Source organism: Ambystoma mexicanum, chromosome 2q (genome assembly GCF_040938575.1).
Source record: "Ambystoma mexicanum isolate Mex_15411 chromosome 2q, UKY_AmexF1_1, whole genome shotgun sequence".
NCBI lineage: Eukaryota > Metazoa > Chordata > Amphibia > Caudata > Ambystomatidae > Ambystoma > Ambystoma mexicanum.
Genome location: NC_090924.1, coordinates 182,811,220 through 182,837,825, shown reverse-complemented (window position 1 = coordinate 182,837,825; position 26,606 = coordinate 182,811,220). Strand labels below are relative to the sequence as shown.

The 26,606-nt window shown below is 43.3% G+C and overlaps 1 non-coding gene across 1 annotated transcript; it reads left to right on the top strand.

Annotated features, from left to right (window-relative positions):
* Positions 1-16,358: 16,358 nt before the first annotated feature.
* LOC138570471 (U6 spliceosomal RNA) lies at positions 16,359-16,465 on the top strand. Its single transcript, XR_011303519.1, has one exon. It is a non-coding gene; the product is annotated as a U6 spliceosomal RNA (small nuclear RNA).
* The last annotated feature ends 10,141 nt before the right edge of the window (positions 16,466-26,606 follow it).

Here is a 26,606-nt window from a genome sequence, read left to right as displayed (position 1 = left end):
TACAGGACTACCTTGCCCTTACGCCAGGCAAGTCAGTCACAGGGAAGAGCCTTAGGTCTTTTAAATGGTGGAGGGCTGCGAAAAGGGGGGTGAAGTGGGGGCAGGAGGGGATGGCAAGGGCTGTGCCGTAGGGATGGCAGCCATTAAGAACTACATGTGGTGGTGGCACAAGAAGGTGTGCCAGGCAAACAAGTCCTCTGTCTCCATGGGGGCTGCTTGCCACCATGGGGACAGCAACTACTACCCCTCCAGTGTTGGTGAGGAGGAGGGGAGCTTCATATTACATCACAGGGCAGAGGTGCAGCATTGCATTGACATCGGGCATGATGTGACCATGCTGTGAAAGCCTTGCATCTGCCCATCCTGCCCAGTCAGTGCCAATGGCATGGGAACCTGCACCAGTTTCCAGTGCTCCCCAATAACATTTGGTGGTGGTGCAGGCCAAATAACCTTAGTGAGGGGCTGTGCCATGTAAAAGAAGATTAGACCCCTAATGGATGGCTCCACCATGTGAAAGGGCGGAAGGGACATAGTGGGTGTCGTCCCCCTGTGAGAAATCCAGAGGAACAATTTGTGTGGAGAACATGGAAACTTTGACAAGTGAAGCCATCAAGCCAGATCATTCCAATAAAGCAACACAGGAATCAGTCCCAAAATCACGTTCATTTCTTTAGTGTCCCTGCCTTTAAGATGTCGGCCATAATATCTTTCACAGGGTTTTTATAAGGATTCCCACAATGCAAGCAAATCAGAAACCAGCAAGACACATTTAGTCATCTCCATAAGGAACATCCACTTCCTAACACCAAAATGCTAGGCCAGTAATATTCTGCTCATCCTGCCAACATAACACAATCTCTGCCAGGTTTGGCTCACACCATCATATGTAACAAGTCCTGGTCTGGTGACTAGCACTACGGGTGTCCTGCCCTAACATCTGACAGAACACACGTCCATGGACATACCTATGTCCTGAGTTAACATTACTGTTGGCACAGTCTTATGGACTCTCAGTCTTCTGCTAGTTAATCATGATAAGGCATGGCTCAAACGGGTCATCTCCCTAATCATGGCTGTCATGCTGCTTTGCCTTTTGCAGATACACAATCAATGCTTATGAAATATCATAACAGACGTTCAGTTTTCACAGAGAAAGAGGCAATAGCCTTGGCAGCATTAAAACTTTCTCAAACTGCACTTTGCATGAGGTGCAACTTGTCAATTCTCCCCAAGTGGCACTTGAAAAATGGAGAGCTTGCTGAAAATAGTCATCACCCTACCACACCAGTGAAGTGTTCAGTAGATCCCCGGAGGATAGCTCAGCAGCAATGTGATCGCCTTGGAAGCAAGACGACATGAAGCAACACAGGATCGATCCCCGGGTCCATGCTTAGAAACCTCTGGGTACTTAAGAGCGTTATAAATACGCATCTAAAAAATAAAATAAAAAAAAACAATTACGCAACTAAAAAACAAACAATTCCTGTAACAGCGCCTCGATGCCCGCGGGCTCTGTGAGTGATTTAAAAATATAAATAAATTAAATAAATAAATAAGATAGGCATTCAGCATTTATGTAGCCAATTGTCTGCTGTCTGTACCCGTTGATGACCCATTTGTATTACAATTGGGCGAGCCACTGAGAAGGTTGTCCCGCAGATTCTCCTCCGTGTAGGCTGCACCCACACTGCTCGCAAAGGTTTCAACAGGTATCAGCAATGTACTGCTTATTGATGCCATCAACCATGAGTTTGACTTCCCTGGTGTAGTAACAAAATGTTGTGCTCGATGATTTTTTTGACTGCCTCTGTTCTTCCTAGAATTGATGATGAAAGCTCTGCAGCAAAGCATCTTTGCACATTAGAAGTGTATGTCCTTTTTGTGATGCTTGCTGTAAGTCCTCCTCCCCCAAAAATGTTGATTAAATTATGCAATTTTTACTTAAAAGTGTGATTCCACAGACAACGTCAACAGGACCCCAGCTACTTGTAGATCACCATGCAAGATTGAAAGCCGATCCCTCACAAGCGAGCCACATTTACATCACATGACAAGGCACATACCCTCACCATGTTGGACAAGTTGAGTTCATGCAAGCACACAATCACTGATCTGAGTAATCTGTGATGGCCTTGCACTACTTATTAATCTCGTGAAACATGTGCAAACTAGAGTTACAGTGGGCAGAGATGGAGATATCCCTAAAATCCAGTTGCAAATGTGGCACCCTTGCAGTTGGCCCCGTGCATGTTTGGCACGGCAAGACTGGCAAAAATGGGAGCGGAGATTCTGAGCGACAGGAAGCTTTTTTTCAAAGGATCACAATTTCTGAAACAATGTATGCCCACATGATGAAGCACTTGTGCAAAGTAGCTGATGTTCCAAAGGAGGCTGGGACAGTGGATACACTGTCTGCTGTAATAAAGCTGTAGCCAGTGTGCTTCCATCTCCTCCACCTTTTCTCAGATATCAACTCTCCTGTGACTTCTGCACTGAAACCCTGGCAATTGCAATGTTGCTGAGCTGCATGTATCTGGTACCCCTTTGAATTACACCCGGACTCCTCTTGACTGTTGGAAAAAGAAGGATATCACATGTACAACTACCCAAAATATATCACTGCATGTAAACATACCATTTCTGGATACAGGCATTAGAAGAATAAAGTTGAAAAGCTCTCTCCGCCCATCATTACTGTGGAATGTAATCTGTCATGCACCTCTTCTCTGAACAGCTGTGCAAAAGAACATGACCCCCCACGAGTTTTCTGTGGACAGTTCTGTTGGAAAAGGAGGTGAAGGGCACCAGAAAAATCCCAGGTTAATTGAGCACAGAGGGGAATGCAAGGGTGGGGCCCAGGCTGGTTGGCCACCTCAGTGCCAAAACACCAGTACCAAAGTGAAAACACCTGTGGACCATGGTGAGGGACAGGATGTCAGTGGTATCTGTGTACCCCAGACAGCAAAACACATACAAAAAATGAAATGACCTGAAACCCCATCACCATGGAATCATATCACATGACTCACTGTAATGGAGATCCACGGGGGATGAGGTACCATTCCAGATCACCTAATGCCCCCGTTGGCCGCTGAAGGCATCCTGTGTCATCGACATATCAGGTGTAACAGGCTTTGCCATGCAGAGGTTGGAGCCGGATAAGAGTTTGCAGATGGTGACTATATAGGAAATAGCCTGTACTGTAAGATGACACCATGTACAGGCATTCCACCGTTAAATGCACAAGCACAATAAATACCACATGCTGGCAACCACAAATGTCTATCCCCAGACATATATGTGTACTTTGTGGCATGGATTTGTCAACACAGAATGCATCAGTACAGCATGTACATGCATAGGCATCTCCACATGCTTCACTGAAGACACCACAAAGTACAAGGATTCGCCTGTCAAAGAACAACCGTGTTGCCAACAAACATGAGATATGTGTTACTGGAACATGTTGTATAGTCACCCAAGCAACAGTACACATCATGGATACGTGAAATTATGCCTGCAATTTGGCCCCATGTCATGTGCAATAGCATGTACTATGTTTTCCCACGACAGGTATGGTCCTCCAAGTCCTACCATGCAATGCTAATAACCAGAACTGGCTCAATGTGCTGCACATGATATGAAGCCACTAAGCAGTGATACGCATGCCATAGATTTCATAAGCCTAATGCCCATGAAAGCGTAACCAGCAAATCAAACATCAGACCCATAGCATCGAAACAACAGCCCATAGATTTGACAGCCAACAAAAGAACTCAAACATTAAGGGACACAATACCCCCACTCCCAGCCATGACTGTCAGTGCTCCTAAAAATCACAGGCACTCACACCATCACTCACCTTCACCAAGGAGACCGATGAACCACAGTCTTAAGGAAACCATGTGTAAAGAAGCAGCAATCACCACTAATGCAGGGCCTTGAAATTGCCCTGAACAAAATAAGGAAATGTGGGAAATGTGGCTGTGTAAATACGCGATCAAAATAGGTGTGCAGTGCCGGAACATTCCAGCCTTCTGTCTAACAGAGAATGCCAACAATGAGCCAGATGACAGAGACTGAACCCAAACAATGAAATCCACTGCTGCCCGGATATTTTCAGGGCCAAGCATGGCCACCACTAAATAATTTGAAAGGGGCCATGCCCTTCTGCAGCACCTGTCATTGCAGAAAAGGGCAAGAAAGGAAAGGCCAAAGGAAAATGCCAGCAGGTGGTGTCCTCGTCACATTGATTGGAGGGTGCATTACCCTCCACAAGAAATATGCACACTGAATTAACCAGATGCATTTGAGGAAAATGATGACACTACCACAAAGGTAGACAGTGGCATCCCGCATGCACCAGACCACGTACGGCTATTATCCCTAGATGGTGTACTTCATCCTCTTAGGAATAACAAGTATAATGGCAATCTTCCACTGAGGAACAAAGTATTGGTCAGGGTAGTAATGTACAATGCATTCAGCCTAGAATGTCCGACAGGGATCGGACAAGACATCTACAAGGATGGCGGGATTGATGTCCAGTGCAATATCATCCTCAGGTGAATGAGTGAAATGGTGGCTTGACAGAATCATCAGGGAAAAATTGTCACAATGACAAATATGACAAGTAGAAGTGCAGGAGAAAATATGACAGTCCATTACTGCACAAAGCAAAAGGATGTGCCAAAACTGTTCATGCTTGTTCACATCACTGGATTGGCTGTGCAAAGCCAACACACTGGAAAGCCAGATGGTATTTGGGGCATAAGTGATCATTACACAGGGGTTCCAGGTACTGTCTGAAATCCTTTAAAGGCTAGAGCAGTCTACGATAATGCTCCAGGAATTCAACTCGATCTACATCAGCAGAGATGTTTTTATGGGAGGGCAAAAGGGGCACTTGCCCAGGGCCCCCACCCTGTAGGGGGGCCCCACAAGGCTGCCTGATCTAAAGAAGTAAGATTCCATTGTTCACCAGACCTAACTAGCACACATCAGGATGTTTTATGGCATGCGGCTGAGGCTCTAAACCTGTTGCCTTTCTGTTTTGACAAGTACATACAGCCTTGATCAATTCATTATGTAATGCTTTCTGTGTTCTCTGTGGTATACCTAGTTTGTGTGTTCCTTATGGCACAACTCCTGTAACATTCTTTCCTTCCTGAGGGAATTATGCTGATCATGTTCAATAGCCAAAGTTGAAATGCATATTGATATATTGAGTGCCACAATGGCTCAGAGGTTAGCTCAGTGTGTTAAGCACTCATTGCAGACATATGTGTTCATATGCAAGATAGATTAGAATAGGACATTCCAGCAAGGTTGGTTGAGCCTTTCCTATGTTTGATGTTTATAAACCTGCCTGCATATGTACTTGGCTTTGCAGCACAACAGGTGCTATTATCAGCAATGTACCTGCCTCAGATAGGAGTTGCTATAAAAACGAACATGTCATCTGTATGATGAATGTCTGGAAATTGGTTTGTTCAGATGGATGTTGTAAAACCTAGCAATCACCTCCAACGATGAGCATAAATGTTGAGACCAAGTGGTGAAAAAGTATCCAAATTCAAGACTGTTGAACCAAAGCGTTCATGCTTGTATCCTGGCTTTGCCGGCAGACGATAGAGTGATCCTGGGCAAATCATGTAATATCTCTTACAATACTTGCTGTCTTCTGTGATGTTGGCCTTCTCGCATGCTGGAGGCATCGGTCAAAGTGTACGAAAAGAAATAGTGGAACTATGTTCCCTGCTGGCCTGCCCTCACACCCCACAAAACCCATTAACAAGCTCCATCCCATGCCAATATATCCCCCCCCCCCAAACAAATGCACCTGCTGTTTAAGGGAACATTCAGTGCACTGCAGGGAAAGCTTCAACTTATTCCTACACTTCCATTCCGGAATGGTTACTTTTAAAAATAAAAGTATAGGAACAGTAATCTTAATTAAAAAAAAGTGGAAGAACAAAGCTTCCAACCACTCCTTCTCACTTCGACCACTGGCCATTAGTTGATTTTTTTCTTATGTATGCCACTTGAGTGGAAGGAGTGGTAGACAGAAGCGAGCGGACCAGATGTTGCAGGCCTCGGGCAAGCATATTTTAAGGTCTGCTCATTTGACACAAAAAACGGTTTGATTTTTTGTAAAAGTCAAAGATTTTTCTGCAGATTTATAAATTACAATTTAACAACTCAGTGTTTTGGAAGTATTTAATGCTTTAAAATACAAAAGACGATTCCAGATTAAATCTGTTAAATCACATCAATTGGTATGCTGGTACTTACTTCCCTTGATGATGTAGAGAATGAAGCTAGAATTATTCCCATTTTGCGTAACACCCTTCTATAATATATACATATATTTTTTTTACAAATTGTCATGTTTGGTAATGTGATTTGTGTACTTTCCAAGTCACTTTTATAAAATTTAATTATTTTAGTTCATGGTAAGAACTGGAAAATAAAGTGTTCAGATGCAGAAATTGCAGAGTTGGCGCACATCATAGCTTCACCCCTTTACCAATGTGTGATGCTGGGCATCTTATTTAATCTTGTATTGCCTAACCTCTCCAAATTGCCAGTCCCTAAACCTTTCAAAATTGTGAGCCCTGCAGGGAGATTTCCTTTTCAGGATATGATCTTCCAAAAAGCCGCACTCATGGTTTCACTAGCTACAGTGTTGCTTACACTATAATAGTGAGCATATATTGCACACTACAGGCACATGTTCCTTTGATCTCTAATGACAACACTATTTGAAAACAATGCCCCACTTCTAATCTCAGTCTGACTGGAGGTAGATACCATCCTGGTAGCTTCTAATCTGCATTCCCTATCCATGCTATGCTATGTGTAGCTTTCTCCTTTCTTCCAATTGGTCTCCTCTAGCAATGCTTGAGCACCTTTACAGTCTGTAAGGCAGATAATGCGAGTTCTCTATTCTGGGTTACATGTACTTTTTACATACGCGCCTTCATTAATACTAAAGGCTGCATACCTTCCTGAATGTTATTGATAAAAAGTCTCCTGTATCTATACTGGAACAGAAGTAACCTCTTCGTAGACTGCAAATGTTGTCCTTCAAATACTACTCGTTTATCATTCTGATTAGAGCAAGAAAGAAGAGGGTGAGGGGACTTAAAGGGAGTAAACATGCTTATTTTGAATCACTTAATTGCTTTGGTTTCTTGGAGGGGGGCCCCAAAGATGTCTGTGCCCAGGGCCCCAAAAGTGCTTAAGATGGCCCTGTACATCAGCAGCCCTAACTAAGGACTCTGTGACTAGAAGACCGCCATGCTGGTCGACAAGATGGTCTTACCCATAACCCCTACTCATATGGGCAAAGCAAAAGTCCATGACATATTTGAACTCTCTACAGTAAGGTTCATTTCAGGAGGTGGTAGGTTGTGCTGGGGATGTAGCAGGGATGTGGGGTGGAGGGTTGGGTTAACAGTGTTGCAGGGGTGGAAATGTTGTTTTAACAATCCACATGTTTGCAAATAAAACAGTGAAATGAAATGACATTCTTTATGTGTTTTTCTTTGCCAATGAGCATGCATATTAATGAATGCCACCATTGCAGGGCACTTACATGATTCTAGTCTACGCCTTAACTGATCAGGACATTGACTTGGGCACATTAAAGATAATAGCACTTTCTTTATTATATACAACACTTGTCCTGCATCATCCACATTGTGCAAGAGCGTGCGGAGGAGCTCAAGTGTTAGCCTTATCTACAAGCAGCCACACACACTTTACAGTGTCTGGTGTCTATCTTGCACATGTGTGCCATTGCCACACCCCAGCACGCAGTGGGCATGGTGCATGGAATGTCAGAGCCCCCAATTCCATTGGTACCTGCACATTTAGCATTTGCCCAGGAGAGCCAGCTTCTTCAAGCTTTAGCCTGTTCATGCACTGACTTAAAATATCCCTCCTGTTTACAATAATGGCATGCAGTTTTACTCGCCACATTTCCAGTTGGCATACCTGTGCACCTTGAGGATCGATGACTCAATGACTCCCTCCTCTAACCCACCCCTGGAACATCTGGGTCTTTTGATGTTTGCTTACACCTCCAATCCCATGTTTGAATTCAAATGTATATTTGGCTTTAACTTTCTGCCCATCTCTTGTAGATTCTGCATTTGAAGAGCCATCAATATGCACGCTGTCATCTCTTTCTTTGTTCTTGACAAAAAAGCAGAACATATTTTCTTCTGCCGCAAGTTCTGAGAGCGTTTTGGTTTGCCACTCCATGCAAATTATCTGTAGCTGGTGCTGGAGCTTCAGCATCAAACTTTGAACAAAAGCTGCAGCCACTGCTTCTTGAGCGGTTTCAGCTGGTATATATATCCCAGAAGGTTGGGTAAACACAATCTTCAAACTATCTTGCACTAAACACAGTGGCCCTCATTAGGACCCTGGCGGATTTTTTCCGCCGTCGGCGGACTTTTCCGCCATGGCGCAAAGTCCCTTTACGCCATGGCGGATGGCGGACTTACCGCCCCATTCCGAGGTCGGCGGGGCGGTAAGTCCCCATTGACCCATTTACCCTTCCCCATTCCCATTTCGGCCCCATAGGGCTCAATGGGAGTGGGGAAGGCGTTAATTACGCCACCGTAAATTACGGTGGCGTAATTAACACCAAGGTCCCATAGCGCCATGGATTTTTATGCCCGCAAAAAGCGGGCGGAAAAATGACCATGGCGCTATGGGAACTCGTAGTTGGCGGTAAGGGGTCGGCGCAGCTAATGCTGGCGCAAACCCCTTACCGCCAGGGTCCTAATGAGGGCCAGTGCCTGGACGACTGCGTGAGGGGCTTGTAATAGATGTGGAAGCACTGCTTGTTTGAATGGCTTGGGCATACCTTTTCTGTGTTTTTTTACTGTGAATCGACTGACTTGCCCTAGGCCTCTGATTGTGATGCACCTGCGACTTCAAAGTGTGTCTCTATTGCTGAGAAGAAAGCATCAGATTGCAGTTTGAGTCTGAAACATCCAGCACGTCAAGAATATCCATGCCTTCATACTTCTTTTTTGTTTTACTTTGTCATATTTTTTATATCTATGGTTACCTTCACCACTTGCAAAAGAATGCATTTAAAAATAAATGGGGAAATAGATTGATGTAATAACTTTTCTATGTGTGTCCTTTTTGGGTACAATCCCAGACTTAGTGCAGTGCTGAAAACACAAACCTCTATTTGGAAAAGAAAACTCACACACAATGATAGACCACACACACATTTATAATAGTGCTCTTTGGCATTTATCTGTATTAGTTCAACATAGGTCAGAATTCAATGTGGTTTACCACATTAAAGTCAGAAAAACCTAGAACATCATAAAACACCCATGTAAATGGAAATGGACATTAGCAAAATGCAAACGGGGGAATCTCTTGTCTACCGGGCAGAACATGGAACACTTTCCATTTATGCTTTTCTAGCCAGCTCAGCAAATTGTCATGCTGTGCTATGCTATTCCATTCAATCAATTCAAGCTATATGAGGATTGCACCTTTCTTTGGTTTATATGATACTTATCAGTGTCTCTCAAATCAGTGCTAAGCCACACACACCGGCTGCAACACCATGATCATGTGTACACTGGGACACACTTTCTATTGGAGTCTGAAGTCCCGCACACATTCTTGCCTGTCTAAAATTCACACTACTTGTTCATACAGTCAGATTGAAGTTTGAGTCTGAAGCATCCAGCACTTCAAGAATATCCTCCACTTTATACTTTTTTTATACAAACTTTTTAATTGAGTTTTTTGAGTCAAATTCACAATCAACAATACAGATCTCAGCAGAATTTGAAGTATAGGTCAATACAACTGTTTCTCACTCCCCCTCCTGCCATTACCCCACTTCACATGCATCTTATTGTCTCCCAATCCTCTATCCTCCATGACCCTCTCCCCAAGTCCTTGCCCCCTTCCCTTACTGATCTTGACCAACGCTGTCAGAGTCCCGGCCTTCTTTTCACCCCCACCCTCATATATTCTCATACTTGTGGTGCAATCCCTACTCCTATACACAAGCTGCCACCATACCTTTATGACGTCCATTCCCTCCTGCCAGTTCACTATGGTCATAGATTCCGGTTTCAAACATAATTCTGCTATGGCTAGTTTTGATGTTGTGCAAGCTGTGTTCAGGAATATCTTTGCATCTCTTTCTGTCTCCAAGGCTTTCCATATTCCCAGATGCACTTTTCTAGGTTAAAGTTGTGCTGGTCTCTTCAATACCCCGTCCTTGCACTTTCTCCCAGTACCTGCTTATCCCTGGGCATTGCATACAACGTGGCACAGAACGTCCCTTTGTATATACTTCATTTGGGGCACATATTGTGGACCGCTCTACCCATCTTTCTCACCCTTTCCTCGGAGTAGTAGACTCTGTGCAGGGTTTTAAATTGTATCAGTTGCAGCCTGGCCACTATTACCACCTCCCTTGGGTATTGCAGCACTTCTCTCCACTCCTCATTATTCAAGGCATCCAAGTTTATTTCCCACAACGTATCAAGTCCTCCAGCTGTCTTCTGGAGTGATAGTGCTTTGTAAAGGGTCGATACCTGTTTCATTTCAATCTCACCATCTAGTAAATGTTTCCATATTGGCGAAGCCTGCAGGAGTTTGTCCTCTATCCTGGTATGTGGTTCTAGTGCATGTCTAAGTTATAGGTATCTGTAATGTTCCTGCCTGCTCAGCCCCAATTCCTCTCTCATTTCTTGAAAGGTTCATATGTTCGGGATCCTCAACACATCCCCCACCATTTGTATTCCCTTGCTTTTCCATTCCCCTTCCCATGTCAGGTACTGTACTCCCAAAAGTAATCTTTTTTCCCAGAGCGTGACAGCCAGTGTGATCTTTTTGTCCCATCCCAAGTGCCTATTGGCTTGGTTCTATGTGAGCCCTACTTCCTTCCTAGTCGAAGGAACTTTTAATTGCATTGGTTTCCTGTATATGTGTTTCTCCCACCCGTTCCCCCAGAGAATCACTAGCTCTGTGTGTCTACTATAGTGTTCTTGCCCTATCAGTATAATCATTCATTCGCTATTGTGAGCTTTGAGGGCCAGTAATATATCCAATCCTCCCTCCCACTGGGAGTTATACAAGGTCTCCGGCTTGACTTTTGGTGTCTTTCTGTTCCCCTTGGAACTTCTGCAGAGTTGTATTGATTCTTTCAAAGTCGCCAGCCTTTATTGCCCTTGGGGCATGTTTAAGTGCATCTATAGTAACGGGTCACCATTTTGTACAGAGTGGCCTTTCCCATTAGGGAGATTGGAAGGGTCATCCACTGCCTAGTGCTCTTTTCACATCATTTGAGCGTAGGATCAAGGTTACGTTTGCTAAAGAGGCTTTGGTCTTTCTGGATAAACACACCTGAGTAATTGAAACCTCTTTCACTCGTGTTCAGTGGCAGGTTTTGTCTCTGGTCTCCCTTCCCCACTCCACATGGTCATGGATTGATTTTTCCCTATGTATTCTCATCCTCGAGTATTGTCCAAATTCTTTGAGAATTACCATATGTCTTGATATGGAGCATACTGGGTTTGTCAGATACAATAGGATACCATCTGCGTAGAATGATTTTTGTCCTCCTTTCCCCCTGCCCAGCAATAGTCCACCAGCTGTGTGTCCCTCCTTACCCATTCTACCAATTGCTCTAATGCTATTGCAAATAGCATGTGTGATAGCGGATACCCTCACCTGGTTCCCTGCTCAAGAGTAAATTAATCTGATAACATGCTGTTTATTTTGACTCAGGTGGTTAGGCTGTTGTACAATATTGCCAATTAACCCTTCCCTGAATCCCATTCCCCTCAGTACTGCAGACATTTCTGCCCATTCTATTGAGTCAATGCTGTCTGTGGATACCGTGCTAATATAGCCAGTGATTGTTGTTTTCTTTTAGCCATGCCCAAGACCAAATTTAGATGCCTCATATTAATTCTTCTAGATCTATTAAGGATGAACCCACATTTGCCGTCTTTCACTATATCTGATATTATCCTTTGCATCCTGTTGGCTAGGACTTTGGCAAGGATTTTGGTCTCAATGTTGATTAGGGAGATGGGTCTGTATGACCTGCAGTTCTCCTTCGGCTTCCCGTCCTTTGGTATTACCACTATTTTTGTGTCTCTCAGGTCTGGTGGGAGACTCACCTTCTCCTAATTTCCTAATTTCCTGAAACATCTCACCCATGGGTCCCATTGTTTCTCCTTTCAGTTTTAACCAGAGCTCCAGTGGGATGCCATTAGGTCCCGCAATCTTCCCCTTCCCCAACTATGATATAGCAGATCCCCTTCCAGGACATTTCTTTGTTGAATTGATAGGTGGGTCATAGGTAGGTGATCCAGGAATCCAGGTAGCTCTGTTTCCAGCTTGTTGCGTTGTGTCTTGTATAATTGCTGGTAGTACGAGTCAAATGCCTGATCAATTTCCTGTGGCTCCCTCGTTATGTTTCTGTTCTCCCCATTCTCATTTTATGTATCAACCAACTCCTCTCCTCTCACTACGTTAGCCAAGCAAGTACTTTTCCAGTTGTGTCTCTCTTTTCTTTGTGCCCCCTCATGCCACCATACCACCATGGCCCTTATTAGTGCCTCAATCCTAACCTCTGCTTTGCCTTTTCAAGCGCACATAGTTATGCCTCCGACTGGGTTTCCCTCCACTTCTCCTCTAGTTGTGTCAGTTTGGCTACCTTCTCTTCATAATGTCTCTCGCTCTAATTTTCACTTTGCTGTGGTCACAGCCATGGCTTTTCCCCTCAGCATGGTTTTGTATGCCTCCCATAGCATTTGCTTCGATTCAACAGTATACTCCTTAAGGCAGATGTCTTGCATCGTTTCCTCCATTAACTTGGCTATTATCACCTCATCCATTAAATGGTAGGAGCCCAGTGTCTATATACCTCCTGAAAAAAATGTGTGTGCCTGGAATCCCCATGTCCGTGGCACATGGTCTGAGATTCTGCTAAGGAGGTATTCCACACCCTCCACTCTGTATCTATCAGAGTATGGAGAAAAGCTGTGATCTATTCATGAACACGATGTATGCACTGCCGAGAAGAACAAAAACTCCTGAACTGTCGAGCCCTAGCCCATTGGCTCTAGGAAGTCACCCAATTTGGTGGCCTGTTATCCACCCTTGAGTTCACTTTCCATCTATGCAGTATGGGTTGAACCACAGAATTAAAATCCCCTGCTGCCACCATCATTCGAGGTAGCCCTTCCAAGACCACTCTTTTGACTTCCTCCAGTGTGTCAACCAGTAACGTGGCGGGTAGGAAGGAGTACACATTAATGAAGGAGATGTTTTCCTTCCCTTTTTTCCCAGACATCTCCACCATCCTACCCCTCCTGTCTTGGAGCGTTTTTGTAATCTGGATGTCCTATTATTTCTTAATAAATATCCCAACTCTCCTGAATCCCTTTGGGAACCCTATGTGTTTATATGGGCCTGTTCCAATATACCACAAGAGTCTTCCAAGAGGTGTGTTTCCTAGAATAGTATCACATCCGGATTGTGCCATTTAAGGTATTGGTATATCTCACTGCTCTCATATTTGTTGATCAGCCCATTACATTCCCAGAGATGCATTTTAGTGTACCTGTAGTCTTCATACTAATAGAGCAGCAATTTGTATTGAGTCTAGGGTCCCTCTCCATTGTCCCACTTTTCTCCACCCTGCTTATTTGCTGGTGATTTGATTTGGTCTAATAAAATGACCCCAAATCCCTTCTCCTTGACTGTCCTCCCCAACTTCACCCCCCAACTTCACCTCCCTCAACTCCCAATACTTGCTCGCCAACTGCAAAGTGTGTGTTGCCCCTGAAAATCCCCCAGAACTATACTGCCTGCTTCCAGACATTAGCTCCCCTCTCCCCTGCACACCCCTAGTTCTGTTTGTTCCCTCCATACCCCCCTTGTTATATCCCTCTGCATGCCCCAACACGGTTCCACCCTCCTCCTTGTCCAACCTCACAGGGTTCTTTTATCGGGTCCTTGCCACCCTCCAATGGTGTAGCCACCTGACTATGTAACCATTTCTGCTCAAGTGTAGATCTGCTTATTCTCTTAATCCACTGTGCCACCAGCTGCTTTCATTGCCTGAGAGGCCTCTGAGACATCTTCCTCCTCAACTGAGCCTTGATTCTATTAATTGTGCCATCTGAGGCCATCTTGAATCTATAGTCGTTGCTGTGGAATCCCTGCTGTCTCTTTCCTCTGTTCTTCTTTGTTCCTGGTAGGCGTGCCCTGCCCCCTCCACTGGCTTCTTTTGGGGATGGTCATTTTGCTTTTCTTGTTAACCCTGAGAGGTATATTTGTCTGCTCCCGATCCAGTCCCAGACCTCTGCCAGTTACTGCAAGATTCAAGATCTCTATCTCACTATCACTCTCAATTTCCCAGTGATATGAACATGTATTTGAAGTGGTTGTTGCGCAGCTGTCTTTTGACTTCCTCAAAGGACATCATTGCCCATTGCACTTGCAGGGTATAAACTGGGAAAATCGTGATGTTGGTGTTGCACACCTTTATGGAGACCCTACCTCGTGCAGCCTGTAAATTAGTTCCCCTGAAGTTTAAATGTTTAGATACCGGTTCTCTCATCAGGTCTCCCAGTGGGGGCAGTAAGCCTGGGACTCTATGCCCCCTTTCTATTGAGAAACATTTATTTAAGCTCTTTGGACATAGTTCCTTTCGAATCCATTGCTCCAGGAATAGGTTCATAGCTGGCTCCACCACTTTCTCGTCGAGTCCTACAATTATAATATTTGCCCTTCAGGATCTACTCTCTATGTCTTCTTCTCTCTCTTCCCTGGCATGGGATTTGCTCTGTACTATGCGTACCTATGAGTGCAGGGTTCTTACAATGTCCTTCAGTTGGCCTATTCTCGCCTCAGCTACCCCCACTCTTTCTGACACCGCTTTCAAATCAGTTTGGAGCAGGGTTACTTCCACCCTTACTTGGCCTATCTTTTCCTCCAAGCTGGTTCTCAAGCCTTTCACTGCCCTCAATACCTGCGCCATTGTCGGCTCCACCACCTCAGTGTCTGTGATTTGGTCGGGCGTGAGACCTGGTCTACAAGGTTGGGCTTGCGGTTGTGTCCAGTCTCTCAGGCATGTTGTGTATCTCTCCTTCTTGCTCTGAGTTTTCTGTTTTTTCCTTTCCCATGGCTATAGTCACTGTGCTTGGTCTCTGAAAACAGGCTATATCTGGTGCATTGTAAGGTAAGCAGTAGGGAAGGATACATATCGCTACTCAACTCTAGCCTTCTTCTGTGTGCCTGTTACAAACACCTCAATGGCAACTACCTTGGACAATGAGATATGAGTAGCGTGAGAAGCTGAGTTGAATCTATAAGGTCCAGGTAGAAAGGTGAGAGGCGTGTACGGATGTGGTGCTCTTCCCATACTGCCATTAGTGGGAGGGAGGCATAGTGTACCTGCCCTCTCCAATCTTCACTCTGTGTCAACATTCAGTGGTTCACAGAGACTTCCTTCAACCTGGTACTACTTTATATTATCCAAAGAGCATTATCTCTGCACAAACCCATTTACAACAAGATTTTGCTTTTGACCATGTTTTCAGCAAAAAGTCAAAATGAGAAATTCATTGCATCAGACGTATCAGGTGTGGCCTATGTTGGATTTCAACATCTAATCCAATCGTGTTTTTTTTAGGGTAACATTTAGTGGGTATCTTTGCTAATTGCACACAAGACAAACACCTGCAAATCTTGAAATGCAACCTTGTCTAGTTGGGGGGCGGGAGGTGTAAGGACCGCCCCAGTTATCATAATGCAAGATGCATTTAAACATTTGAATGTCTTTCAGTAATGACTTTCAAGTCAATATGGCTTTGCACAAAAAATACATCCTAGAAAATGTCTTAGAAAGTGACCTTAGCTGACATTGGCCCTCATTCTGACTCAGGAGTTAAGGGGTTTACGGCGCCGTAAACGGCGCCGACCCTTAACGCCTGATTACAAGGTTCCCTTTGCGGGATGGCTCTTAACGGCTGCTTTTTTGCAGCCGTTAAAATCCATGCCGCAAAGGGACCTTGGCGATAATTACGGCACCGTAATTTACAGTGCCATAATTATCGCCTTTCCCCATTCCCATTATGCCCTATGGGGCGAAAATGGGAATGGGGAAGGGTAAAATGGGAAATGGGGATTTACCGCCCCACTCACCTTGGAATGGGGCGGTAAATCCGCCAACCACCATGGCCTAAACGTAGTTTAGGCCATGGTGGTAAGGGTACGACCCAGGCGGTAACTTACCGCCTGGGTCGTAATTAGGGCCATTGTCAACAATCAGAATAATGGTGCTCGCTTCAGCAGCACATATACTAACATTGGAACGATACAGAGAAGATTAGCATGGCCCCTGCGCAAGGATGACACGCCAATTCGTGAAGCGGTCCATATTCATTTTTTAAAGAGAAAGAAAGAAAGAAAGAAAGAAAGAAAGAAAGAAAGAAAGAAAGAAAGAAAGAAAGAAAGAAAGAAAGAAAGGAAAGAAAGAAAGAAAGAAAGAAAGACGTAAAAAACAATCAGAATAATGTGGAAAAATACAGAATTGAGAAATAATTCCTTAAAAACGAAAATGCAATTTGGTTTCAAAAATCAATATAGGCAAAAAGCATGCTAATCCTTGGGATTGGTGTAAATGGCAGGGGGGTAGGAAGCGGACGTCCAAAGGTGACTATTGTGGGGCAAGTAGAACACCCCCTCTATTAAAAGAACTGGAAGAAACATTTTAGAATTGAAACATTGCTTCTAATTAAGACATTGGAAGCTAATGATAAAGAATCACATATGTCACCGTACATTATAGACTAATTAACTTTCTAGGAGGGCATTTAATGAAACCACTGCCGCTTTTCAGTGTGTTTTATGCCATTATTTAAGCACAGGAAATCATTCACTGCAACGTGTGCGGTGGAGTGGGTGTATTAATTTCACCAATAGTGTCTAAAACCACCAGCTGTAGGGCAGGTCTGTCATCTTGCATTCCATTAGAAAAACACAGGCAGCTGGAACCAGCTATCACACATATGTTTTTGATGCATTTTGGATAGCATGACACTTAGGAGCAACATATACATATCTATATTTTTTGCAAACACCAGCAGGAAAACTGATTCCCAGGAAACCAAACCTAGGCGACGATATGCTGCGTCCTGTCTGTCTGTGTTATGCAAAGTCACGGCCAACTTTAATTTTCGAAAGTAAGAACCAAAGGTTCACCTCGAGCTAAAGGGCATTTAAAAGAAAGTGTGTTTCAAAATCCACTCATTTATTATAAGTTGTGAAACGAAGTCCTTTTGCAAGGGTGGGAACATATGTCAAGCATAAGGTGGCCAGGACATAACAGAAAATATATTTAACATTGAGAGGATGCGGTTAGCAGTTACATATATACAGTTTACACAGAGTGAACTGCAGGGGTTAATGGCAGATAGGTGGCCTGGGTAGTTATTTTGAATAGGAAGGCGGGGAGTCGGCTTCACTGACCCCCCTATTACTCCAGAAGAAGTCTGAGCATTGTTTTGACGAGTTGCTCTACAAGTGTGGCTTTAATAGCTAGAGAGAGAGTATTCCATTGCAGTGGGGCAAATTGAGGAAAAGAAACCAAGTTTTGAGGTGGTGCAGAAGGTAGAGATGATATGTAACTAAGCAAAACTCTTCTCGTGTAACAAGCGCTACGTTGCCTAAGGGCTGTTGTGCACTCTACAAATGTGAATAAATAAATAAATAGGTTGTAGAAAAGCGAGGAGGAGTTTGTGATGGTGAGTACAGTCAGATGCTGTCACAGAGCTAGCTGAGGCAAGACCATGCATGGATTTAGAGAGAGATGCTTCATGGAGCCCTCTAGCATGGTATTGGCAGATTGAAGAGTATGCATATTGCAATGTTAACTACATTGTTATGGGCAGCAAAACGTGTAAGGGGTATAGAGTAGGAAGTAGGCTTGAGCAGTAGAGCAGTTTGCTGAGCACACGTGTAGAAATAAGGGTTTATTTGAGCAGTGTGTGAGGTGTGGGCAGATTTTTCTAATGCTTAGGAATTTGAGTCTGTCTTTGGTGGCAGTGCTTGCGATGAACTGCAAGCATTTCAGTTTGCTCTCAAAGAGAATCCCAAGGTTGCGAGCCATGGTGATGGGTGAGAAGGTTAGGGCTAAAGAAAAGGGAGATGGCTGGGTGGGGATTTCGTTGGAAAATGGGATACAGCTGGCTGCTGTCTTTGAAGAGGTGTGTATGAAGCAGCACATAGACATCGATTGATGTATGGTGGCTGAGTGTTTTCGTGGTGAACGCTGTAATGCTGAAGACCGGAGTCTGTTATTTCATGCTGCTAGAAGACGGAGCTCTTGAAAAACCCATTAACTGGCAGAGCCACGGCAGATTGTGGCTGAGTGTTTTGGTGGTGAACGCTGTAACGAAGCAGACCGAAGTCTGAGCTCTTGAAAAACCCATTACCTGGCTGAGTCACGGTGGAGTGTGGCTGAGTGTTGTGGTGGTGAACGCTGTAACGCTGCAGCCCGGAGTCTGTTGTTAATTGCTGCTAGAGGTAGAGATCTTGAAAAACCCATTGCCTGGCGGACCCACAGCAGAGTGTGGTGAGTGTTTTGGTGGTGAACGATGTAATGCTGCAGGCCAGAGTCTGTTGTTATTTGCTGCTAGAGGCGTAGCTATTGAAAAACCCATTACCTAGCGGAGCCACGTAGAGTGTGGCTGAGTGTTTTGGTGGTGAACGCTGTACTGCTGCAGACCGGAGTCTGTTGTTACTTTTTGCTAGAGGCAGAGCTCTTGAAAAACCCATCACCTGGCAGAGTCACGGCAGAGTAGGCTGAGTCTGCCTGAGTATTTCAGTGGGGAACGCTACAACGCTGCAGACCAGAGTCTGTTGTTACTTGCTGCAAGAGGCGGAGCTCTTGAAAAACCCATTACCCGGCGTAGCCACGGCAGAGTGTGGCTGAGTGTTCTGGTGTTTGGGTGCGAAGGGAGGTGACACCAAACTACAACACGCCTCTAGGATTCTGTGTCACCAGCTAGAGCCAGGGACTGAGGAGTAGTACTACAGCCCGTACTAAAGAAATATAACAGTGTGTGCTGTTGGAGTACTACGAGAGTCCAGGTTGCCTAACCTGCTGCACAAGGAAGGAAACAACGGAAGTAAGTCCCATGAGCCCCTCAATAACACACATTATTTAACCCTGTGCTTACCTTGCTAACTTGCTGTATCTGCTTCGGAATTTGGCTCTTGTTTTCTATTCTGACGGAGCTGTACACAGGCGAGGACAGTCCCAGCAGTCTCCGGCATGACGGACGTCCGGCGACTCTATCAGTAACTGTTTCCTCGGACTAAACTCTCGAGTGCGCAACAGGGTATGTTATTACCCACGAGTTGTTTGCTGTCCCCCAACTGACTGCAACTTACACTGCAATAATCCAATGTACCCTGGTGCTCAGTGGAACTGAGCTGGTGGATTCCACATCATACCACAGAGTTTGCCTTCTGGGACCTGTGGGTTTGCTGTTAACGATACCCCCCTCCCCCCTCCATTTATTCTTGGTCCGGACATTTTTGCTTAGGAAAAGCAGCAGCATTTCTTTGTTTTGTGCCTGTGGAAAACCGATAGTAACATTCAAGTTTGTGCAGAAAGCCACTGTCAAAGTATGACATCACGAAATAAACATAAGCATCGTAATTTAAAGAGTATTAGTGGAAAATGCATGCGGAGCCTCGCAAAACTATGAGATAGGACCAATCGCATGCCTCATGTAAAGAAAGTCAAAATGGAAAAAAGTGAAATGACTCCCACCGTACAGAAAATAATCACTGGTTTTTGGGATCTTGTTCCAAAAACAAACAATGTTCTCGCATTGGCTCCCTTGATTGGACAACCGTTAATTGGTACTATACAAGCAACTGCAAAGACTCCAGTTTGCAAACTGAACAACAGCTTTCTGTATAGTTTTACTTCTATGGATAATAATGGTTGACTACTTAACATCTGTACTAACTTAAAAGGGAATTCCTTGGGTTTGTTTTTGCCTCGCTGGAGCCACCTGCGGCCAATACTATTCGGAGTGATTCATTTCTGACTCAATCGTCGGCTGACCTCATTTTTGCGAGTATTGAGGCATTGTTGACCTTATCCTCTGGTATTGCGGCAGGGCAACGTGAACAAAATGAGACATTAATACATATGTTTAACACCATTTTATTGCCTAGTATACTTCAAAATTATCATCAAGTTACAGAAGAGAAGACTAATACCCACTCAAATGTATCTAAAGATCTACCTGTGAGTGTCAAATCTATCTGTACCTCAGTGGAGGATGCGGTGGAAAACAATAAGGACATGGAAGACTCTTTGAATATTGCTGCAGCTAGAGAAGAGGATGCCATTGAGGTCCTATGCAATGAGCTATCTATGATTGACAGCCCTCAGATTGAGCATACCAAAAGAAAGTATACACATACAATCAATATTAGTGGGGGTGCAAGACTCAAATGAGTGGCCTTATCAAACAACCTAACCCCTGTGCCTACTTCAAATCTTACTGTTCAAAAGGTATCCTCACCCTCCTTGGACTATACTGTTGTGCAAATAAATCAGGGGGATGGCACTATAAGGAAAGTTACACTGAAAGACCCGATGGGCATATGCTCATGTCCTCTAGACATGCCAGTTTGAGCTGAACCTGTGTTGAGTTGTACCTTCTCTAATTCAAGGATCCCTGCGCAGACTAACCACTTGGGGCCCTCATTAACAACATATTGGACCCATAATGGTTTACTGTACAACACTTCTGCTCGTCATCCTCCTTTCCCTCCTCACAAAGATATGAGTGCTGGATCCAGACAGAAATGTTATACTATGCAATCCTGGGCAGACAAATTGCTAAAATTGGAAGAAATGTCTCCTAGTCGTAATAGCCCTTTCTTTAACCGCTCTACTCTTTTATCCATGTGGAAATCATTGCTGCGTCTGTCATCTATTTGCAGCGGAGATCTGCAACTAATTGAACTTCCCAAATGGGACTCAGTAGAAAATGTAGTACTCATTGAATACGCCTCCAAAGCTGTGGCGGAGTTGATATGTATTTGTGTGGATAATTTGAAGTCTTTGGGCCTTCGTCTCATTACACCCAAGATTGGAAACCACTACAGGCAACTGCGACCATATCTCGTGTTAGATAATCTTGGTCCATTAACTGTATCTGGATATAAATTAGGGGGGCATTGACACTAATTGTGATCATGTGGCTGCCGCTAATAAATGTGGGTGCGGGAATGGCCCACCAGTTAATAATGAAAACTGACCTCTGCTTAATGTCAAGTCTGTCTGTTGGAATACATGAAGTTTTAGATAATTCCTCTCACATTCATTGGGGATTCAACATGTTGAGCAGAATAATATTGTTATGCTACAAGAAACCTGGACCATTGAGGCTTTTAAAATTGAAGGACATGGTTACTTTATCATCATGCAATTAAAGGAGAGAGAGGCTGGCCTCGTGGGGTGTTGACTGTTGGAGCTCAGGTTAAATACTCGCTATTACCATTTAATGCAAACATCACTCTCCTTTTGTTATGGCAGCAACTCTCTTGGAAGGAATTACAAAGACTTTAATTATTAACATTTACAACCTACCTGGTGGAACAAATAGGATCGAAATTATAAGTAATATTGAGTCCATTCTTGAGAAATTGAATTAATTGTGCCACAATGGCAAAATTGGTATTGGAGGATTTTCTCCAAAATTGATATCCTTCTAGCCTGCTGTATTGGATGAAACTGTCATGGAGTTTGGCAAGGGAAAGTTAACAACTACATTTACCGCAGGACCAAATTGGAATCAGCTGTTTGAAACATTTGACTTATTTTATTTAAATATTTTTAAAAAATCAACAACAATGCTATTCCCAAACCGACTTGGACTAATCGGGCTAGTTATTCATGTATTTATTATATCCAGGTTGATAGAATTACCTAGGACAGTTGTACTAATTTTAATATAATATTTAATTCAATCAGTGTCCATGCCTTCCGAAGCTGGTCTATGAGGCCGGTTATTTCCAGAATACCGAGCTATATTAATGCATGTGCTACCACTAACCTACAGGGAAATTGTATTGTTTTGAGGGAAAGAAACTGGGCTAGAGTATGCAATTGTGTACATCTCAATGAAACTGCCTTTGCTGAATGGCTCCATGGACAGAATTGGGATGTCTTAAAAGCTATTCCCATGCTGACTAGTTGATTGAATCTAGGCCATCAAATGTACTCCTTGTGTCCAGACCATACCAGCAACTTTGATGTTGTCATTCACCATGCCAAAAAAGACTATCACAAGCAAAATACTGCTATCGAAAGAACTTATATATATATACCACAAAAGAGAAAAAGATCTTACTAGCCCACTTCTCGTCAAAGTATGAAAACTGGCTGCAAAATTATAAATCCTCTATTAGTTGTGGTGATTGGAAGCTCATATTCAGACTTCTTCAGAGTAATGATTACAGAAAGTTCTGGGCCATGGTTAGGACATTCTTCAATGGCCAACGTGAATTAGAACCTGATCCCATCCATACATGTAGATGATGTGCAGCTATTTCTATAGTCCTAAGATTATAGAGAAACCTATTTCCTACATTCGTACTGCTGATTTCATAGCTGGTTTCGAAGTGGAAGATATTGAAATAATAATTAAATCACTGAATGGCTCTCATGCACCTGGCCCGGATATGCTGTCAAACATTGTATACAAGAATATTAATCCCTTTTGGTCCTTTGTACTGGAGAGATTGTTTGCAAGCATATTAAAATCATGGTGGATTCCTGAGAGCTGGAGGAAATTGACACTTATACCTATCTTTAAGAAGGGGGATCAGTCTAATCAATTTGACTATAGATTACTAGCTATGCTAGATATAGTTTGAAGATTTTCTCAACTATCCTCTCAAAGAAACTCTCCAAGTCAGTCCTTTTATGTAATTTACTTTTCCCGTTCCAAACTGGGTTACACAATCTAAGTGCACTAAATACTATTATATCACTGTATTCTAGTGCTACTACAGGCAACCTATACATTTGTTTTGTGGATTTCACCAAAGCCTTTGATACTGTGTCCCACCCTTTACTCTGGTACAAACTGGGTAAATGGGGAATTGATCCCACTCTGCTGTATTTTCTATCTCTCTGTATTATTCTAACACATCAGTAGTGATGTGAGTGAATCAGTTTGGTGAACTTACAAGCATGCATTCTTGCTTTCTAACTTATAACTTTATGACCTTATAACTTATATGATTGTGATATGGGCTTGACTATTGAATCTACACACAACTTCCCACCCCACATTTATTGAGTCCCGGTTTCTTGATTAAGGTATGCAGATGATACCACTCTGCTTTATAAAACCATCATAGGATTGCAGCGGTCATTGGACTCATTAACAGTTTATGCTAAGGTAAACTCAATTAAAATCAATAGCTCAAAAACCAACATTATGGTAGTTGGGAAGAATTCCAAAAAGAAGAAATTTGTTTGGCTCTTAATGGCTCCTCTCTCAAAATTGTTGATATCTACATCTACTTGGGTGCCCCAATTACTAGTAAAGTGACACTGAATTTTTATGGTGATTTTGTGAAGTCCAAAATATGGAAGAAATGGTTGCTATTAAAACATTTTATCAATAAGAAAGGCAGATATAATATTGAGGGACTAGTCTCCATTTATCGACGGTCCTTCATGAGCATATGTTAAGGTGGGTAGAAATATTTGAGGGAAACATTTTCCGGTCCATCCTCTGTGTGCCCTATTCGGTGCTGGTGGAGGCATCACGTTGTGAGCTTGGTGTCCCCTCTATCCACTCCTTATGGCTTCACCAATGATGCAAACTCTTTCTGGATATGTATATGTCCCCTCCGAGTGAGAATAATCTTTTTAGTTATCCTGCAAGATTTTACTGACAGACTGACACTAAGCAATTTTAGCACAGCTGAGAGCAATTGCTATCAATTATTTTAAGTATATTGAAGTAGATCTTCATTAATTTATTTTAATGCCTAATTTATGTAATATCTTAAGGAAGAAAGCTAGTGATTTTGATTGTATGTATATGGCAGTTATACTGCCGTAATCACTTACCAAATTATTTGACTCTAATATGTTTGTATAATATTCGCAGATTTCTCACATACATTGCGTTTTAACATTCTTCCTTCCAGAGAACATACTGGCCGTTGGACCAAATTGCTGTATCTGGGGAATGGGGCTTTTAACTGCCCAACATTTACTTACTTCATGCACCCTTCTCAAAAATGGTTACATTAGAAGCTACGGTGGGCTTTTCTCCGATATTAGATCTATTGAAGGTGAACAATTTTGAAGCCAATGTTTATTCCGCAGCGGCATACCATGTGTGAAAAGAATCTGTGCGTGCCATTTCTTCTTCTTCCTTTTTTTCAAATGTCATAATTGCATTTGCTGATTTTGACTTAACTGAAGTCAGTAGTAAACGTTTAGTTTATATGAGTATTTTTACATTTTTATATTGCTGGAGTGTTGTTTGAAATCTATTTTGCAATTAATCAACTCTGCAAAAGGTTTGTAGTAACTGTATGCACTAAAAAAATAAAACATAAAAAAATAAAAAAAAGATGTATGGTTATAGGTCAGTTGGTTATGCATCTGCGTGGATTGGCAGAGTGATGGATGGGTAGAGGTTCAGCAGGGAGATGGAGGAGAAGTGAGAGGAATAGCAGATGTTAGGAGGAGCTGTGATGGAGATACAGATGTGTGGACAGGGTTTGACATAGTTTGATGATTTAGAAAAGGCAAAGTCAATCATGGAAATAGAGAAGGACATTGACCTATTCCTAGTAGAAGGAATGGCATGGCCTGGAAGATCACGGCTAGATTGTGTTGTTGCAAGTGGAGAGAGGACGAACGTTTGGTGAAACAGGAGGATTTCACTACTTTGAGAGCTGTGGTCAGGGGCGGCAGAGGCATTTTGTAGGTAATAAGGAGAGTAGGGGATCAGTTTTTGTGCCAACAGCATAAGCAGCAATGCATGGCTGTGCTCAGCAGCTGGATGCCTGGGGAGAGCCATTATTATTGGTGTGGGCATGAGGGAGTGAGGATCAGGCCTTGTGGATATCACTAAAGGTGGTGGACACTGTAGAGCTGAATTTGACAAATGTGGGATCAATAGATTGAGCAAGTGGAGGGAAAAGTAGGGGGCCAGGGAGTCAAGATTACATCTATTTTTGATGCAAGATGGCATTGGCGAGTGAAGTGATTGAGCGGCTGGTTTGGTTTGTCGAATGAAAGTGTAGGGACAAAGTTGGAATTTAATATGAGCTTGAGGGAGTTGCATTGGGTGTACGTGGTAAGGTTATGTAGGTTAACCTGTGAGTTGTCTGAAAGAATGATATCAAGTTGGAGCTGATGGGTCATAATCATACTGGAGATGTTGTGCTCATCTGTTATAATGGCAGGGCAGCAACAAGCATTGCAAGTTAAAGTCAAGTTCAGAGAAGAACAGCTTGAGGCTTTATAATGGGAAGGGAATGTGGAGGATCGAAAGAGAGGTATCGGTGAGGAGTTGGTCTAAGATATACTCAAGAGAGGAGGGAGTGAAATCAGAGGGGGTTTGTCTAAGGGGTGGCCATGTTGATCATGAAACCACCACCAGCACACCTTTTTTGAGGGATGATGGGAGTGTGAAAAAGAAACAAGCAAAGACATTGTTAACTGTTGCCAGGGTGGCAGTCGTGTGGATGGGCATGCATGTTCCGCCCATCAAATAGGCGAACCAGAGACCCAGCTTGAGGTCAATAGGAGCAGAGTTTGAGAAGGTAATTGGGGGAGTAACGAGGGAAGTGTAGGGTAGATGAGGTTTAAGTGGGTCGTATTGGAAAGAGAGGAGTGGCCTGAGTGGCATTTGGTAGAGAGCAACACATGGTAATGAGGAGATAGGGGTACAGGAACAGGAGTATTTGAAGGAAGAGTGGGTAGGAGGAGGGCAGAGTAGAGACAGAAAGAAATAGTGAGGAGGAGAATTGTCAAGAGCGTAGTAGGCAGGAGGCAATGAGGAGGGTATAGTGTAGTGAGGATCCATGGATGAACCAATGCAGTATAGGAAAGAATGCATGAAATGCACAAATTGGAGACATACCAGTGCAAGATAAATGCACAGAGCCATAGGCGACAAACCCACCTTTTACAAATCAGAGGGGCATAGGCAACCGAAAATTCAACTTAAAATTGGCAGGGCCATAGGCGACCAGAAAGAGCAAGTTAAATACAAAGGGCAGTGGACGACCACTGATACACTTCAACATTTACAGGGCCATCTGGGAAAAAAAAAACAGTACAAAAGAAATACAGAGATCAGTAGCCAAACAACATGTAATTTAAAAATAGCAGTGCCAAAGTGACCAAACATGCAATTCAAGTTTCACAGAGCCATAAGCAACCCACATTATAATTTCAAATTAGGCGACAAAACAGTGCATTTTGAAATGCACAAGTTCCTAGGTGATCAGAAAAA